This window comes from Equus przewalskii, chromosome 5 (genome assembly GCF_037783145.1).
Source record: "Equus przewalskii isolate Varuska chromosome 5, EquPr2, whole genome shotgun sequence".
In the NCBI taxonomy this organism is placed as follows: Eukaryota; Metazoa; Chordata; class Mammalia; order Perissodactyla; family Equidae; genus Equus; species Equus przewalskii.
In genome coordinates, this window is record NC_091835.1 from 59,711,950 (window position 1) to 59,729,292 (window position 17,343).

Here is a 17,343-nt window from a genome sequence, read left to right on the forward strand (position 1 = left end):
TGTTACTATTAATAAAATTTTTATCTGGATACTCTACACATTTTAAGCCTGCTTCCAGCTAGAGGTGGTCAAATGGCTAAGTTCTGCTTAATGTGAACAGTAGAGTCTTACATGGAAGGTATGGTTCTTCCTTTTTTTCCCCTCTCTTCTCACTGGCTGGAATACAGAAGTGGTGGTGGTGCACCAGAGTGGATCACACAGACAAGGGCAACACTCAAACCATGATGGAGCAACAAAATAGAAGGATTCTGGATCTCCAACACAGGGGAACTCAACAGCCCTGGGCGTCTTATGCCCAGGCTGGAATGTGGAAGAAGGGTAAACCTCTATTTTGGTTAAACCCTTATAATTTTGGGTCTTTGTTAGAACAGTAGAATCCATGTCCTAGCTAACACAGAATCTGACAGTTGCCCTAACAGAACCTCTAACATGTGGTACTGACTTGGAGATTGAGCAGCAGGTAGTTAGGAAACAGATAGCAAGATGAAAAGCTGCTGACTCTTGCTATGCCAAAGCAAAACGTTTAGTCAAACTGTCACCTTGAAAGTTAGTACCTTAAAACTACAAGCTTCTAGCTAGAAGGAAAGTGACTGGAAGAAGAAAGAATATTATTGTGTATTGGCTCCTTCTTGCTGCTTCCAACAAAATCCTTCAAAAGATATAAACTCAGCCTGCTACATAAATAAAGCAATCTCAAGCAGATATGGAAGAGAATTCAGCTCCAGTGAAGAAAGCTCACCCTGCCTATAGCTTGAAATCTAAGTTAATTGAGTGTCTATAAGTTTGGCTTCACAGGTTTCAAAAACCAAATTCTTCTATACTCCAAACAAACAGTTAAAACAAGAGGTTCAGAAGACACAGCCTAAGCTGATACAAGCCTGGGACTCCAAGAGTTCATGGCAAGACAATGGGAGCCAGCCTGGCAATCAAGAAGATATTAAGGGTACTACCTTGCCACCTAACCTCAAGGTAACTGTCCTTGATATAGAAACTGGAGGATTTGCAGAGCACAAAGGCCAACAATTAAAATCCAGTATTTTTAGCTAGGAAAAAAAATAACAACTATGTCTTGATTAACGTTAGGCTGCGGTTACTTGCAGTTGGAAATAATCAGTGCAAATAAGCAGAAAATCCAATAAGTTTCCAAGGGGCTATATTACACACAGATACAGACACACACACACACACTGTAAAGCCTATAATTGCTCAACCCAAAGACAACACCTGCTATCTATCCCCAAGAAAAGGGTATACTCTTCAATGCCCACTTTCGATCTGGCCATGGAGAATAATAGACAATAAAGAACATCCCAAAGGACAAAGCCAGGAACCCTGGAGCACAAGTGATTTCCTCCCTGAGGGTAGTGGGGTGAGCTTGCCAGGACAGCTAACAAACGAACTTTTCTACTACCCGGATAGAAATCTTCAGGATTCCTACACACAGAATCTGACCACCGCTGAGTGACTATTGGGTTTCCCATCTTCCTCTTTTCCAAATAGGATTTCTTATCCTGCTTCCCCTCCACTGTCTTTTGGATGTGTTACTCTGCCTTGACTTTACCATTGTATATTGCATGTGCATTGGGGCCAGGGGGTGGGGGGGCGGGGGGCGGTAAGCAGATGGCAGATAAACTGGCTTTCAGATAGGATGCGCCAACCATAAGAAATAATAACCGGGCTTGAGAGAAAGAACTGACTTCACATTGCCCAGGTATAATAAACTACAAGATAAGTCGACTTGGAGAAGGAGTGGATATGTTTCATGGTTGGGAGATATTAGAGTATACATGGCAGAAACTGTTAGATATCTCCCCAAATCCATGTTCTCCTTCTTTCATAGTAATAGGAATTTTAGCTGGATATATGGCATCTTATATTTCCTAGCCTCAGTCCCTTAAAAGAAAGGAGCATGTCCTCCCTTTTCCACTTCTTGCTCGGAGGTAAACACGGTGGTCTCCATCCATATACAAGAAGCATATCTGAGGGAGAGCAAAGCAAAAAGATAGGAGGAGCCTGGATCCCCAAAAATGTGCAGATTCCTTGTAAACCCTGGACAAATACAGTAAGTTCTATCTTATTTAAGCAACTGATGTTTTGGGTCTCTGTTACAGCTGCCAAGTCTATATCCTAACTTACACGTGCTTATAAAACTGTGACAAGGAACTCTTCAAGCTAATGTATACAGATGTGTAGAGACACAGAGAATGGGTTTAAAACCTTATTCCAACTAAACTGCTGGCTAATTTAGATTGTTACTCACCATGGTAATTCTGTGTTTTGTAAAACCATTTGCTACCAGATAATAATACTAGTTAAAATACACTGCCAATCGTCCCATTCACAACAACATGGATAGACTTTGAGGGTAATATGTTAAGTGAAATAAGCCAGATAGAGAAGGACAATCTCTGTATGACTCCACTCATATGTGGAAGTTAAACATGTAGATAGGGGCCGGCCCAGTGGGTCAGTGGTTAAGTGCGCACATTCTGCTTCTGCAGCCCAGGGTTCGCCAGTTCGGATCTCGGGTGTGGACATGGCACTGCTTGGCAAGCCATGCTGTGAGAGGCGTCCCACATATAAAGTAGAGGAAGATGGGCATGGATGTTAGCTCAGGGCCAGTCTTCCTCAGCAAAAAGAGGAGGATTGGCAGCAGTTAGCTCAGGGCCATCTTCCTCAAAAAGAAAAAAAAGATAGACAAAGAGAACAGATTAGTGTTTACCAGGGAAAAACGGGGATGGGAGGTGGGCACAAAGGCTGAAGTGGTGCACCTACAACACGAGTGACAAACAATAGTGTACAACCAAAATTTCACAAGGTTGTAAACTATCACGATCTTAATAAAAAGTAAAAAGAAAAAGTTTAAAAAACATACGGTGCTAAATTACAACTTATTTTTAAAAATTAGGAAAACTGAACACATTGAAACCTCACTGAAATGAACTGCGTTCTGTAATAGCAATTTGTAAACAGTAAGAATGCGCTGAATTACAAAAGGTGGGAATTTTTAAACTAATTTGAGAAGGTGACATTTCTTAAAATGTAAATTTTGTATTAGCATGTATGTTTTAGAATTGGTTAGAACTGAGACTTTTGATCAGTTTGTTTTCCTCAATTTTTAAAAAAATAACTTTAAATGAAAAAATTTGTCATATAGATTCACATTAACTTAATATTTACCCAGTATTTACTTAATATTTATTCAATAAAAACTTATATACATATTGATGTCTCCTGAACGTCTGAGAACAAATAAAAATAGTTAATGTATATGTGTTTAATGTTTCACAGTTACATAATACTATGGAAACAATTGAAAATGGCAAAAAAGTCACCTGAGCTCTCTCCTAGCTGTGCAAGCCATTCATGGTACAACCTTTACACAGTATGGGTATTCAGATCCTTCCCACTACATTTCCGTATGAGTGAATGATTTAAATATGAATTTTTAATAAAGGAGAAAATTCTGGCTTAATCAGACAATAGCAGTCGATATATACTAACAAGAAAGAGGTTAAAGACTTAAGTTTCTGAGGAAAAATATAAGCAAGATTACAAAATATTAAATTTTCTTTTCTTAAAGGTAGTCTTTATTTGAGAGACTAGTTTATTCAAAAAGAAAAAGTATAGGGGCTGGCTCCATGGCCGAGTGGTTAAGATCGCGTGCTCCACTGCAGGCGGCCCAGTGTTTCGTTGGTTCGAATCCTGGGCGCAGACATGGCACTGCTCATCAAACCACACTGAGGCGGCGTCCCACATGCCACAACTAGAAGGACCCACAATGAAGAATATACAACTATGTACTGGGGGGGCTTTGGGGAGAAAAATGAAAAAAAAAATAAAATCTTTAAAAAGAAAAAAAAAAGTATAAAGACTCAAGAGCTAAACTTTATTCAACTACAAAATCTGGTATAAATTTCACTTATACCAACTTATATCAAAAAGAGTATCAACGAGAAGATCATGCATAAAGTCAGATTATTTTAGTGTCTATCCCACGGAAGTTATTTAATAAATAGCTGACCAGTTGCTTTAAAGAAGACGAAAACATAATTTGTCGGGATTTAATGAGAAGATTAATAATATTGATGAAGAATAATTGTCTTTCATCAAGTGCCTACTATATATATATGCTAGTCACATTACATACATTATTTTTATTCTGTTCCAGAAATCCTAAAAAGTAGATGTAATTTTTACAATTAAAAGTGGGAAAAGTAATGCATTGAGAATTAAGTGCCAGAACCAGAATTCAAAGACAAAACCTATGCATCTTCCCTAACCTTGCCACAGCCCTCATAACAGTGATAACAGCATGATTATCACACTTGTCTACTGGAGTTGGAATAGAAGGAACCACAGCTAGACGCTCAGTGTAAAACATTCTGATCCCATCATTGAACCACAACATGAATCCAGAAGAACAAGTATCCCAGGTTATCGAAATCCATTGGTTCCTGAGCTTGGAAAGAGAGAGTTCTGATAGCAAACTCTGAGAGCAAAGAATTCCAAATCTATTTGGTTCTGAAGTTTTAGATGGCAATTAGTAACAGTTTGAATAGTGAAGGTTTCATTCAAAATATATCAGAATTTTTTTCAGTTTCTGAGTTCAAACACCTAGAGGTCAGTTGACAAGAGGGACCATCTGAAGAGGTTTTCTGGTATGCTTGCTATGGGTCCTGTACCACTAAATTCAGCATGGGATACAGAGGAGTTTAAAAACAGGAATTTTGGTTCACAAGGCATTACGGTCTACTTGGAGAAACTAGTTTGTCACACCTGTGTGTATGTAAATACATATATTAAGTTTATAATAGTCTAGGAAGTAAAAGTTAAATCAATGCTACAAACACCAATAATCTTTAAAAGCAAAGATTGACAAAGATGGGAACAATCACAAAAGTACAAGTCAGGTGGTAAGATACAATAGCTCCTACTATAGGAGGAAAGAAGAATTGGCAGGAGGTAGGGATTAAAAAATGGGGGTATTTCCAGCCAAGAGGAAGCATCATGAGTTAGGAGCTGGCAATTAACAGAATATTCATGGAAGAGTGAGAAGAACAGGGGCTGGCTCAGTGGTGTAGCAGTTATGTTTGTGTGCTCCACCTTGGTGGCCCAGGGTTCACAGGTTCAGATCCCAGGCACGGACCTACACAGCACTCATCAAGTCATGCTGTGGTGGCATCCCACATAAAAAATAGAGGAAGATTGGCACAGATATTAGCTCAGGGCCACTCTTCCTCAAGAAAAAGAGGAAGATTGGCTACAGATGTTAGCTCAAGGCCCATCATCCTCACCCAAAAAAAAGAACAGTAAGAAGAATAGTCCGCATACATATGTCTGGCTCTTCACATGGCCGGCAGCTACAGCAGGCCTCTACCACCATTTCTCCCAGTTCCTGGTGATACAGCTGCTGGGCAGTCCTCTGGGGTTGCAGTGATGTGCATGATGCCTTTTGTTGTGCAGAAAGGAGGTTACCCTTGGTTTGCTCAGTAGTTCCTTTAAGAACCTCTCACTGAACATTTGCATTTACAATCCAACGGTTATCCCTTTGTTTCTTTATGGCAACCCCAGCACTTGCACACCATTTGTCAATCACTTAAGTTTGTTAGAAAGTGAACTAAATGGCAGTGGAAAGGCCAAAGTGAAGTGCATGACATTTGGCAGAACTCGCTCTGCTCCGGGAGGCAGCTGATGCTCTCGTTAGCTGAGAGCATTTTCAGCACCGGGCACTCACGTTCAAGGAAGAATTCAGCACTGTCTGCCATGCTGGCTCGTTCTGGTAAGAGGGTAAAATAAAATTTAAATCATCAGAAAACTATATACTATAAGGGAACCACACTAGATGTTATATATGCTAGCACTAACATTTTAAAAGAGAATGTTTCAGAAACAAACAGCATTATAAAGAGGCTGCTGTGTATTGAACCCAGCTTTTGATCCTCTGCAGATCTCTCAGCTCCACTTGCATCACCTCCTTACGTGGTCGGCCATCTCGGCCCACCTGCGAGAGGGCTGGGCTCCTCGTGCTGCACTGGAACCGCAGCAGCTTGGTACCACACCTAGGCTGGCTCGACTCACAGAGGCTCTGGCACCACCCATTGCTTTCAGACTAAAGTGACGGGCTGCTCCATAGGTTTCAGGACCTGGTTTCCCAGCAACTGTCCAGAGGGCTGAGGAGCTGAACCCAGTAGGGCATGGGGCAAACGCTGACCAATGAAAGACAAGAGACAGGAAGAAGAAATGGATAACTTAGTCCCCTTTCCTTCCTCCAAAAGACTGTTTGGAAATGAACGTTTCCATATTGCTTATGCAGAGACATCCCTGGTGACGTGGCTGTGTTTACAACTCAATAATGTGCACTTTGTATTTGCGATCCCATTTGCTCTGCCTTGCTTCATTTTTTCCCCTCACTTTTTCTATGCCGAATCATATGCCTAGTAGAGCATTGGCTCCTAGGCTTCCCCTCAGGCTCTGGTGTGCAGGAAACTCAGGATAAGACAGGGCGTATTCAACTAACTGAGGCAACTTTTTGATCCTTTCCCCAAAGGAATAAGAGAGAAGAAATCGTGTTTTAACTATCACTGTGCTTACAGTGGAGTAAGGAAAAAGGGAACTAATACAGGACAAGCATCTACAATGTGCCTGGCACACTATACTGGGTTTTCATGTTATTTCATGTAATTTCACGTAATCCTCACAATATAGCACCCAACTTTATTGATGAAGAACAAGGAAACAGAGGAAAAGTGGTTAAGCTTTTAACTTGTATAACACTGGGTTCAGCACAGTAGTACAAGCATCACAGCTTGGATTCAGTGTAGTAGTCAGCCAGATCAGTTCTGGCGTATTCCAGAACTTGAGTATCTACAACACCAAACCAATCTGCAGGAAATCCTTTAGTCCTCCTTTCGCCCTCATTCTGAATGCTTCGTTTCATCTTTTTCATTGCACCATTCAGATGCTAATCAAAGCTCAGGGGCAGCCAAAGAGCGCTTTTCCTAAGCCAGTTCTTGTGTAAATTTGGCAGAGCATGCTATGCAGATGTCATCTTCATGTCAAATGTCACAGTCTTTGTCTACTTGCCTTTAAAGCACAAAACCTGTTGAATTTCAGCTAATTCAAACTTCATTTTCATTAACTAGGTCTTTAAAGAAACCACCTGTGGTTCTATCCAAGCAATCCCCATTATTGTGTTTGGCAAGCTTATTTACAAATAATTAGACAAAAACGAAACATTAGCTTGCATTTTTGTTAATTTTGCTATTTCTGTATACATTTTACAATCAAACAGTATTGATATACCTAAACATATTGGTATCCAAATCAACAGAGACCACAAAGATTCTACAGATTTCAGAATAATCACAAACATTTATGTAACACATATTATGTGCCAGGCACTGTTTTACGTGCTTTACATTTAACTCATTCAAACTCAGGACTTGTAAAGACCTTAAAGATCATATAAATTCAACCCCCAGCTGCTACGTATATACATCCTCTCCACGATTTTGTCATGAGAATATCCTTCATTGAGTAGGAGGGTTCACATGCTGAAGAGACCTTGGTCTACCACTTATTCATCAGGTGATTAGGTCATATTTGTATGGCACTTTCAGATGTCATTTCCTTTGACACTTACGGTGACCTTACATATGGTCATATCTCCCAAATCTTTATCACCATCCCGATCTCTTTCCAGAGTCCTAGGCCACACAGTTACCCAGATGCCCTCACAGGCACCTCGAACTCAATATGCCCAATAACATTCATACTGTCTTCACCACACCTCTGCCCTTCTCACACCGATTCATAGCTCTATTAGTGAGAAATCCCAGAGTCATCCTAGACTTCTCTCTCACAGCCATCTCACATCTAATCCATTATCAAGATCTGATCATTTTATCGGTGCAAAACCTTTCAAACCATCTTCTCTATTCTAACTGTCCCAGCTTTAGTTAGGGCCAATGTCATTTCTCCCCCGGATGATGGCAACAATCTCACTGTTCTCACTACCTCCAGTCTGGCCATCTTCCTGGCTCTACTTTACACACACTTTAAAACTCTTCCACATGCCTGCCAGAGTGATCTTTTAAAAACACGAATGCAAAAATGCTAATTTTCCTATTTAAAATCTCTTTAAAATCTTTTTTTTTCTTTGCTGAGGAAGATTTGCCCTGAGCTAACATCTATGCCAATCTTCCTCTGTTTTTCAGTATGTGGGCTACCAGCACAGCATGGTTGCTAACAGAGCAGTGTAGATCTGCACCCAGGAACCAGGCCCTGGCTGCCAAAGCAGAGCATGCTAGACTTAACCACTAGGCCACCAGGGCTGGCCCTTTAAAATCTCTTAATAGCACCCTAAAACACTTCAGGCTCTCTCCCTCCCTCTCCGTTGCTTCAGAGATGTTCTGTCCTCTGCCTAAGATGCCCATCCTCAGCCCACATATCCCACCCACACCCTTCTTTCCCAGCATCATTTCCTTTAGGAAGCCAGTCCTAACCTCCAAAGATTAGGAGGTTGAGTCCCCTTCCTCCGTGTTTGCCTAGCACTGTGCATAGCAATTTAAGTAGAGCTATCTCTCTGGTTATGTCTTTTCTCTGTGATACCATGAGATTCCCAAGAGCAGAAAGGGTCTTCACTTTTATCTTCAGTACAAAGCCATAGTCAAAACTCAATAAATACAGGATTAAACAAATGAACAATTCAACACCTTATTAAACAAAATTTTATATTTTTCATCCCCAAGCAATAGACACAACACTTTCCTCAAATCATGACTTAAAGTAAAAGAATAGAGTAATTGTGTGGATACACACATACATACACACATGCACTAAAGTATCATAACAAAGAACCTGAGGGGACCTGAAAGATTATTTATTCTGACTCCCTCATTTTACAGAGAAGAAAATCCAAGCCAGGAGAGCCTAAGTGACTTGCCCAAGGTCTCAAAACCAGAATCCTGTCCCAGTCCAGGGACAGACTACTTCTGTAGCAAGTTTGCTCCTTGTTTAGGGGATTATGGCTCATTACATTTAGAACATCATTGAGGGCCTCCTAGCAAATTATGAGTAAGATAATGAGCATATTTTCACTTCCAATTAATAAACAGAATAAGCAAAGCTTGATATGGTGAAAATATAGAATAATCAATCTTAAAATAACTTTAAAAATTGTAAATTAGACTCTTAGAAGACTGATGCATATTTGCCAAACAGCAAATCAGTCATTATCTGATGGCAATTAATAGGGGGTGCATTGGTTCCTATTGCTGCTGTTATAAATTGCGACATACTTTGTGGCTTAAAACAACACAAATTTATAATCTTATAGTTTTGTAGTTCAAAAATCCAAAATGGGTCTCTCTGAGCTAAAATCAAGGTACCAGCAGAGCTCCCTTCCTTCTTGGAGGCTCTAGGGGAGAATCCACTCCCCGGCCCTTTTTAGTTTCTGGAGGCCAGCCACATGCCTTGACTCATGGTCCTCTTCCTCCATCTTCAAAGCCAGCAACAGGGGTCAAGTTCTCTCTCATCAAACCACTCTGACCTCCTCTTCTGCCTCCCTCTTCCCTATGTAAGGACTCTTGTGATTACATTGGGCCTCCTCAGATAACACAGGTTAATCTCCCTATTTTAAGATTAGCTGATTAGCAACCTTAATATTCCATCTGCTGCCTTAATTCCCCCTACCACATCATGCAACATATTCACAGTGGGGATTAGGACTTGGACATTGCTGGGGGGGATGAATTATTCTGCCTACCATAAGAAGGGGGGGATATTTACTATGATATGCTATGATTTAATATAATACAATATAATATAATATAAATTGTCCACATCAAGTAACCTTCTACAGAGAGAAAAACAGAATATCAAAGAAAAAGAACATTAAATGATTCCACTCTACATAAGTAAGCACTCTAAGCAAATATAGAAGTAGGAAAGTCTGGGGCCGAGAAACCACAGGACACCATAAGACTTCTGCTCATGTAGATAAATCAGTCTCTACAGGAAGTTATTTGTTTCCTCAAAAAAGACAAAATGTCATTAGCTGAAAAGTTGAGAACATGCTGCCTGAGAAGCATTTAACTCCAATCTACTTTAACCACTGAAATCATCCTTAGAGTTGGTTAACTGCAAGAAATAAATTTGAGAGGAATCCTGAGAAAATTCTTCAATCCAAGCCTGGGATATGGATGGGTGCAATGCCAAGGAGAGATAATCCTAGATTACAGTCATCTAATTGAAAAGTAGAAATTACTGTCTCTACTGCCTAATCTGTTTTTTTCCTTTTCCAAAAATGTATTCTTTGTGAAACTATATGAATGGATAATAAGCACACAAGGGTGAATCTTCATGACCTCGAATTTGGCAACGGATTCTTAGATGTAACACCAAAAGCACAAGCAACAGAGGAAACTGGACTTGACCAAAATTTAAAACTTTTCTGCACCAAAGGACTTTATCAAGAAGGTGAAGGGCTGGCCCCGTGGCCGAGTGGTTAAGTTCGCACACTCTGCTTCAGCAGCCCAGGGTTTCACAGGTTCAAATCCTGGGCGTGGACATGGCACCACTCATCAGACCATGCTGAGGTGGCGTCCCACATGCCACAACTGGAAGCACCCACAACTAAAGATACACAACTACGTACCGGGGGACTTTGGAAGAAAAGGGAAAAATAAAATCTTAAAAAAAATAAAATGAAGGTGAAAGACAACCTATGAAATAGGAGAAAATATTTGTAAATCACACATCAGATAAGGTTCTAATATCCAGAATATATAAAGAACTCTTAAAAGTCAATAATAATAGACAAATAACCCAATTATAAATGGGCAAAGGATCTGAATAGATATTTCTCCAAAGAAGAAACACAAATGGTCCATAAGCACATGAAAAGATGCTTGACATCGTTGGTTATTAAGGAAACACAAATTAAAACCAGAAACAGATACCATTACATATCCAACAGGACAGTCTATGATAAAATACACTAGCAATTCCAAGTATTGGCAAGGATGTGGAGAAACTGGAACCCTCACATACTTCCAGTGGGACTATTAAGTGGTACAGCAACTCTGGAAAACTGACGGTCTCTTATAAAGTTAAACATAAACTTACTATAGACCCAATAATTCCACTCCTACGTATCTACCCAGTAAAAATGAAAACATATGTCGATAGAAAGACAAGAGTGCAAATATTCACAGTAGCATTATTCAAAATAGCCAAAAACTAAAAATAATCCAAATATTCACCAACTGGTGACTAAAGTACAGCATAGTCGTACAATGCAACACTACTCTGCAATAAAAAGGAACGAACTACTAAGACATGCAAAACATGGATGAACCCCAAAAACATAATACTAAGTGGAAGACATCAGGCTCAACAGACTAAAGATTACATGAGTGCACTTATAAAAAATTCTAGAAAAGGCAGAACTATAGAGATAGAAAGCAGATCAGTGACTACCTAGGACTGGGGGTAGGAGGAAGGATTGACTACAAACAAGCACAAAGAAACTTCTTGGGTGACAGAAGCGTTTTAGAAATGGATTGTGGCGACAGTTGCACAACTGCATACGTTTACTAAATTTACTGAACTCTACACTCTTGTCGGGTGAATTTTATGGTCCATAAATTATACCCCAATAAAACCGTTAAAAACTTACCCTTCAGTTCTTTATAATTCACCATATGTTTGTCTTTAATATTAACTTTTTTTTTAATTTGAAGAACATCAATTGATGGGAAATCATATTAAATTATCATTTTAGATTTTGATGTCTACAGTAGTATCTCTCAAAGTGTGGTCAAACATACATCAGAATAATATTGAGAGCTGGTAAAATCATACTCCCATCCTTAACCCCTACACATAGGACTCCCCATTCTGCTAAATCCACCTTAACAGACTCTATTTTTTCCATAGTACACATCACCTTCTAACACACTACATAATTAACTTATTATGTTATAGCCTTTTTCCCAGCAGTGATCCCCCACACTCACACACACATACACTGGCAAAAAGGCTTCAAGAGAGAAGATATTTACACATCCCTATCACCTATAACAGTTCCTGGCACATACTGTAGGTACTCAAATATTTGTTGAACGAGTGAAATTTAGGTTCCTGGGTCTCATTGCAGATCTAGCTAATAGACCCTTGGAGTGGGGCCCTGGAAGCTACATCTTCAGCAGTTCTCCCAAAATAACAGTAAATTAACATTTGGGATCTACTGGCCCACCACAGAATCCAGCCCTTCGCACATGGCGGTAGCAACCTGAGAGCTGGCAAAAATAATCCAATGGCAAGTGCCATCCACAAAGATATAAATAGCTGAGTACTGAGCTTAGAGACTTAACACAATGCTAGATGAAATGAGGAACACATTCCTCAGTTTTGGAGTATGACATACAAAGTTTTGCCTCAACCGCAGCCACTCACACAAATCTAACACAATATCCTTAGCCAGACTTTTAAATTGTATCCCAAGGGACTTTTATGTAACCACAAGTCAAATTAACAACTAAAGAGGATGCTTCGAACTGGAATTTTAACTGCAAACTTAAAGCAACTGACAGATTCTTATTATCCATGGTGCCAACAATGCTGTACACACTATTCAAAATATGCACATTAGAGTGTCCTGGGAAGTCTATAATCTACATTTTTAAAACCGCCATAAGGAAAAAAGGTCAATGAATCTCAATTTAAAGCGACCACCTTTACTATCAAACGATAGGTCAGGGAGAAGTTTTTACACGAGATCACGCACAGAGATATAAAGAAATGAGTGAAAACAGACTGCTAATGGGGGACAATACCACATTCCTTATCTGTCACACAGAAATAAACAGTATCGAATCTGCTTCCCTACTCAGGTTGTAGTGAGACTAAAATGAAATCATTAGAACTTATTTAAAGAGCTCAAAGAAATATATACATATTTTGTACTTATGGTATACATTTTAGACATGGTTCTCTGAACTATCTCACACTTCTTGTAGGCAGTGACTCTAATCTTTACTCTGAAGTCATAAGGGTGTCCCAAACTGCTATGCCTAAGGGTTCTCCATGAGATAAGAGCCAACCGAAGAAACATTTTCGGTAGAATAAGCATTCAAACACAAAATACTAAAAAGTTATTTTCCTCTCTGCAAGATGCTTCCCTTTATTCTATTATATTTAAACATCAAATCTTATGTTTTGCTCATTTTAGCACTCTCTATATACACATGTTTTCATCTCATTAGGATAACCAAGATGAAGGAAATGGAATCATGCACAAATGAACTTTAAGAGAAAGAAGAAGAACAGACATGCCTGAGGGAGTTGAAATGTGGGAAATATGTCTCTAAAGACACTGCCAAGATGCAAATTTTGCGGGGGAACAGCCCCGTGCCCGAGTGGTTACGTTCGTGCGCTCTGCTTTGGTGGCCCAGGGTTTTCCCGGTTCGGATCCCGGGTGTGGACATGGCACCACTCGTCAGGCCAAGCTGAGGCGGTGTCCCTAATGCCACAACTAGAGGGACCCCCATAACTAGAATATACAACTATGTACCGGGGGATGTTTGGGGGAGAAGAAGAGGAAAAAAAAAGATTGGCAACAGATGTTAGCTCAGGTGCCAATCTTTAAAAAAGAAGATGCAAATTTTTAAAATTTTGTGCCGATCACCAGAACTACTTTAACGTACTTATGTCAACAGCTGTTGATTATCTCCCAATTTAAAACTGGAATCTTTAAACATTCTGAGAGCTAAATTTAAGAAGGAAACCAGTTAGGGTTGGCCAAGTGGCATAGCACTTAAGTTCATGTGCCCCACTTCAGCAACCCGGGGTTTGCTGGTTCGGTTCCTGGGCGCTGACCTACGCACCGCTTATCAAGCCATGCTGTGGCGGGCTTCCCACATATAAAATACGGGAAGATGGGCATGGATGCTAGCTCAGGGCCAATGTTCCTCAAATAAAAAAAAGAAGGAAACCAGCTTAGATGCATTCCATGCTAGCCAAACAGCTTAGTTCATTAAATTCATGTATTTGTCCTACATCTTCTGAGCACTGGCAGCCAGATGCCTGGAGCACAAGATGACTATGAACTAGTCGAGGATAGAAGCATGAAAATAAATAATTGCAATATCATTTAATATATGCAATAACAGAAAACTATATGAAGGTTATCATAAACCTGGTAAAAAGAGAATAATAAATTGCACTAACAATATTAACAAACGGTAACCAAACAAATCTCACTTGACTCTACTTGAGTTTAGAACACTATCAACTCTCTTAAATACATTACTGTATTTCTAAAACATTTATCTGATCATGTTACCCACTTATCTTAAAACCTTCAATTCAAACTCTCTATTATGTGTTATGCAAGACTTCAGCATCTCTTACCTCCATCAGATCTACACCCCCCTTTCTACAAATCCAAGCCATCCTCCAAAGTCTAGACAGTGACCCCCAGCATTCAAGCCCACATTGACCTTTCCCTTCTCTGAACTCCTGCAGCATTTATCGGCTCTAGGACTCATTTTATGCTAACTCCTATCTTGCCATACGTTGCTCTTTCCTGTTTCTTGAATGTATCTCTTTTCCCATATAGAAGGTAAAATCTTTAATCCCAAAATCCATTCCTTGTACTTGTTTTGGAAAAAGCATAAATTCCACAAATACCTGTTGAAATACATGGTAACCATTGTAAAAATTGCTCTTTAATTGATTTATCATGGAACCACATGTTCAAAAATGGTAACTAAGTTAAGCATCCTTCTGCTCTCAGACAAACTGCAAGAAAGTTATTATTCACTAAAAAGTTAATATTTATTATATTCTTAACTCTCTCTTATTGTAAAATGTTCCTTGACAGCCAGGTTAGTAGTTTCAAGGCCTTTATAACCAAAACTTTTCCTTATGTCTACGTTCTTTTTTAATGAAGAAAAAGAATCCCACTATTTTAAGTGAATCCCCAAGGAAGCAACTGGCTCCCCATTCATTCATTTATTAAACAAATACTTATAACTATGTGCCAAGCACTAGAGAAAGAGCACTGAATAAGGGAAATAAAGTGCCTAACCTCAAGTAGCTTAGATTCTAATGAGGAAGAAGTTAGTGTGTATCCAATGGTAAAAAATGCAATGGAGAAAACTAACGCAGAAAAGGGAGCAGAGGATCAGGGTTGAAGGAACAAGTAGGCTGCTCTTTTATATAGGGTGGTCAGAGAAGGCCTTTCGGCGAGATGATATTTGAAATGATCTTTAAGCAAAGGCTTGAAGAAAGAGACGTTACGCAGATATTTTCAGCAAGAGTGTTACAGACAAAAGAGGGAATAGCAAGCGCAGAGGTCCTGTAATATGCATTTGCTTTGTAGAATATTTAATTCTGCTATAGGAGATGAATAAGTGTATGGTTTATAAAACATAGGTGATGTGTTCAGCCTAGAAAAATGGTGAGTAGCTTGTAAGACATGCGCAGCATTCATGAGATGTGTTAAACATATAAGCGGAAGTAGTTAGTAAGTAGAGCACATGTCCCTAAACAGAGGTAGGAATGGAAGGACCAAGAGAAACCTGAAGTCATGAGGCACTAAATATGCAAGAGGCTCCTAATATTCAAGAGGCTCTAAGTATAACGAGACACCTGATGCATTAAATATTCATGAACACTAAATAAACATGAGACATATGAGACACTCTATATGTATGAGGTTATCCCACATGTTCTCTGCCCAAGAAACACAAATAAAACCTACAGCTGCTCAGCAAGCTAACTGGCAAGCTACAGGTAAGGCCAGGCATACTAGCCTGTGTCTGATAGAGCAAGTAAGTGTCACTGGTATTACCAGGGCATCTTCTATCTGATGGGGCCTCTCGCTCACCTCAATTCTGGTCTTCTCTGCTGTCAAGGCAGAGAGAAAAGACATGAAAACTATACACCCCAAGATTCAAGGAACGTGGTCCTTCACTCACTGTGCCCTCTCCTAAGTATGTTAACTTTACTCCATTTCCTTCTCCTTCCTTCTCACAGTGTGCTTTAAATCAATTTAATAAACTGTGTGTTTGAACATCTTAATTTGCCCTTGAGTCCTTCTGTTTCACAACCTCTGTGACAGATGGCCTGTTACTGCACTTGGAGACTAGCATGTCCCAAACAACAGGCCCTGAGGCCGAGCGCTCCTGGCAGGCTAAAAGAACAGCCTGGAGGCCAGTGGGGCATGGACAGAGTAACAGAGAGAAAAGGAGAGAGTAGGAGTTCAAATCTTTAGAGACTGCATCATGTAGGGCCTTGTAAGCTATTGTACAGCCTTCAGCTTTTACCTTCAGTAAGATGAGAAGCTACTGTAGGGTTTCGAGCAGAAGAGTTACGTGATCTGACTTCCATTTTAAAAGTACCACTGTATAGAGAACAGACTTTAGAGAATCAGAAGCAGGGAGATGAATTCAAAAGGTACTACAATAGTGGGGGCTGGCCCTGTGGCCGAGTGGTTAAGTTCGTGCACTCCGCTGCAGGCAGCCCAGTGTTTCATTGGTTCGAGTCCTGGGTGCGGACATGGCACTGCTCATCAAGCCACGCTGAGGCGCGTCCCACATGCCACAACTAGAAGGACCCACAACTAGAATATACAACTATGTACTGGGAGGCTTTGGGGAGAAGAAGAAGAAAAAAAAAGAAGATTGGCAAGAGATGTTAGCTCAGGTGCCAATCTTTAAAAAAAACAAAAATTTAATTTTAAAAAAAGGTACTACAATAATTCAGGCAAGAGATGGCGGTGACTTTGACCAGAGTGGCAATAGTGGAGGTGATGAGCAATTATGTGAATATTGTATATTTTAGAAGGTAGAGCCAATAGGATTTGCTGATGGATTAGAGGTGAAGTGTGACAAAGAAAAGTCCAGGATTATTGGCATGAGCAGCTAGTGAGTATACAGAAAGGAAAGACACATGTCATAAAGACTAAAACCAGGGAATCTGGTCTTAGTGACAACACCACCAAATAAGAAACTATCAAATCCACTTAAGATGATGTCCATGTAATCAGAAATAACCTTATTTTTAAAAGAACAGTATGAAAATAGTATATGTAGGGGCCAGTCCAGTGGCATAATGGTTACATTCACACACCCCACTTTGCCAGCCCAGGGTTCACAGGTTCGGATCTCGGGCGCAGTCCTAGCACCGCTCATCAAGCCACACTGTGGCAGCATCCCACATAAAATATTGGCACAAATGTTAGCTCAGTAACAATCTTCCTCAAGCAAAAAGAAGGAGATTGGCAACGGATATTAGCTCAGGGCCAATCTTCCTCACACACACACAAAAATA

The 17,343-nt window shown here is 39.9% G+C and overlaps 1 protein-coding gene across 23 annotated transcripts in view; it reads right to left on the bottom strand.

Moving 5' to 3' along the window:
• KIF21A (kinesin family member 21A) overlaps positions 1-17,343 on the bottom strand; it is a 147,603-nt gene that overhangs the window by 87,842 nt on the left and 42,418 nt on the right. The window lies entirely within an intron of this gene.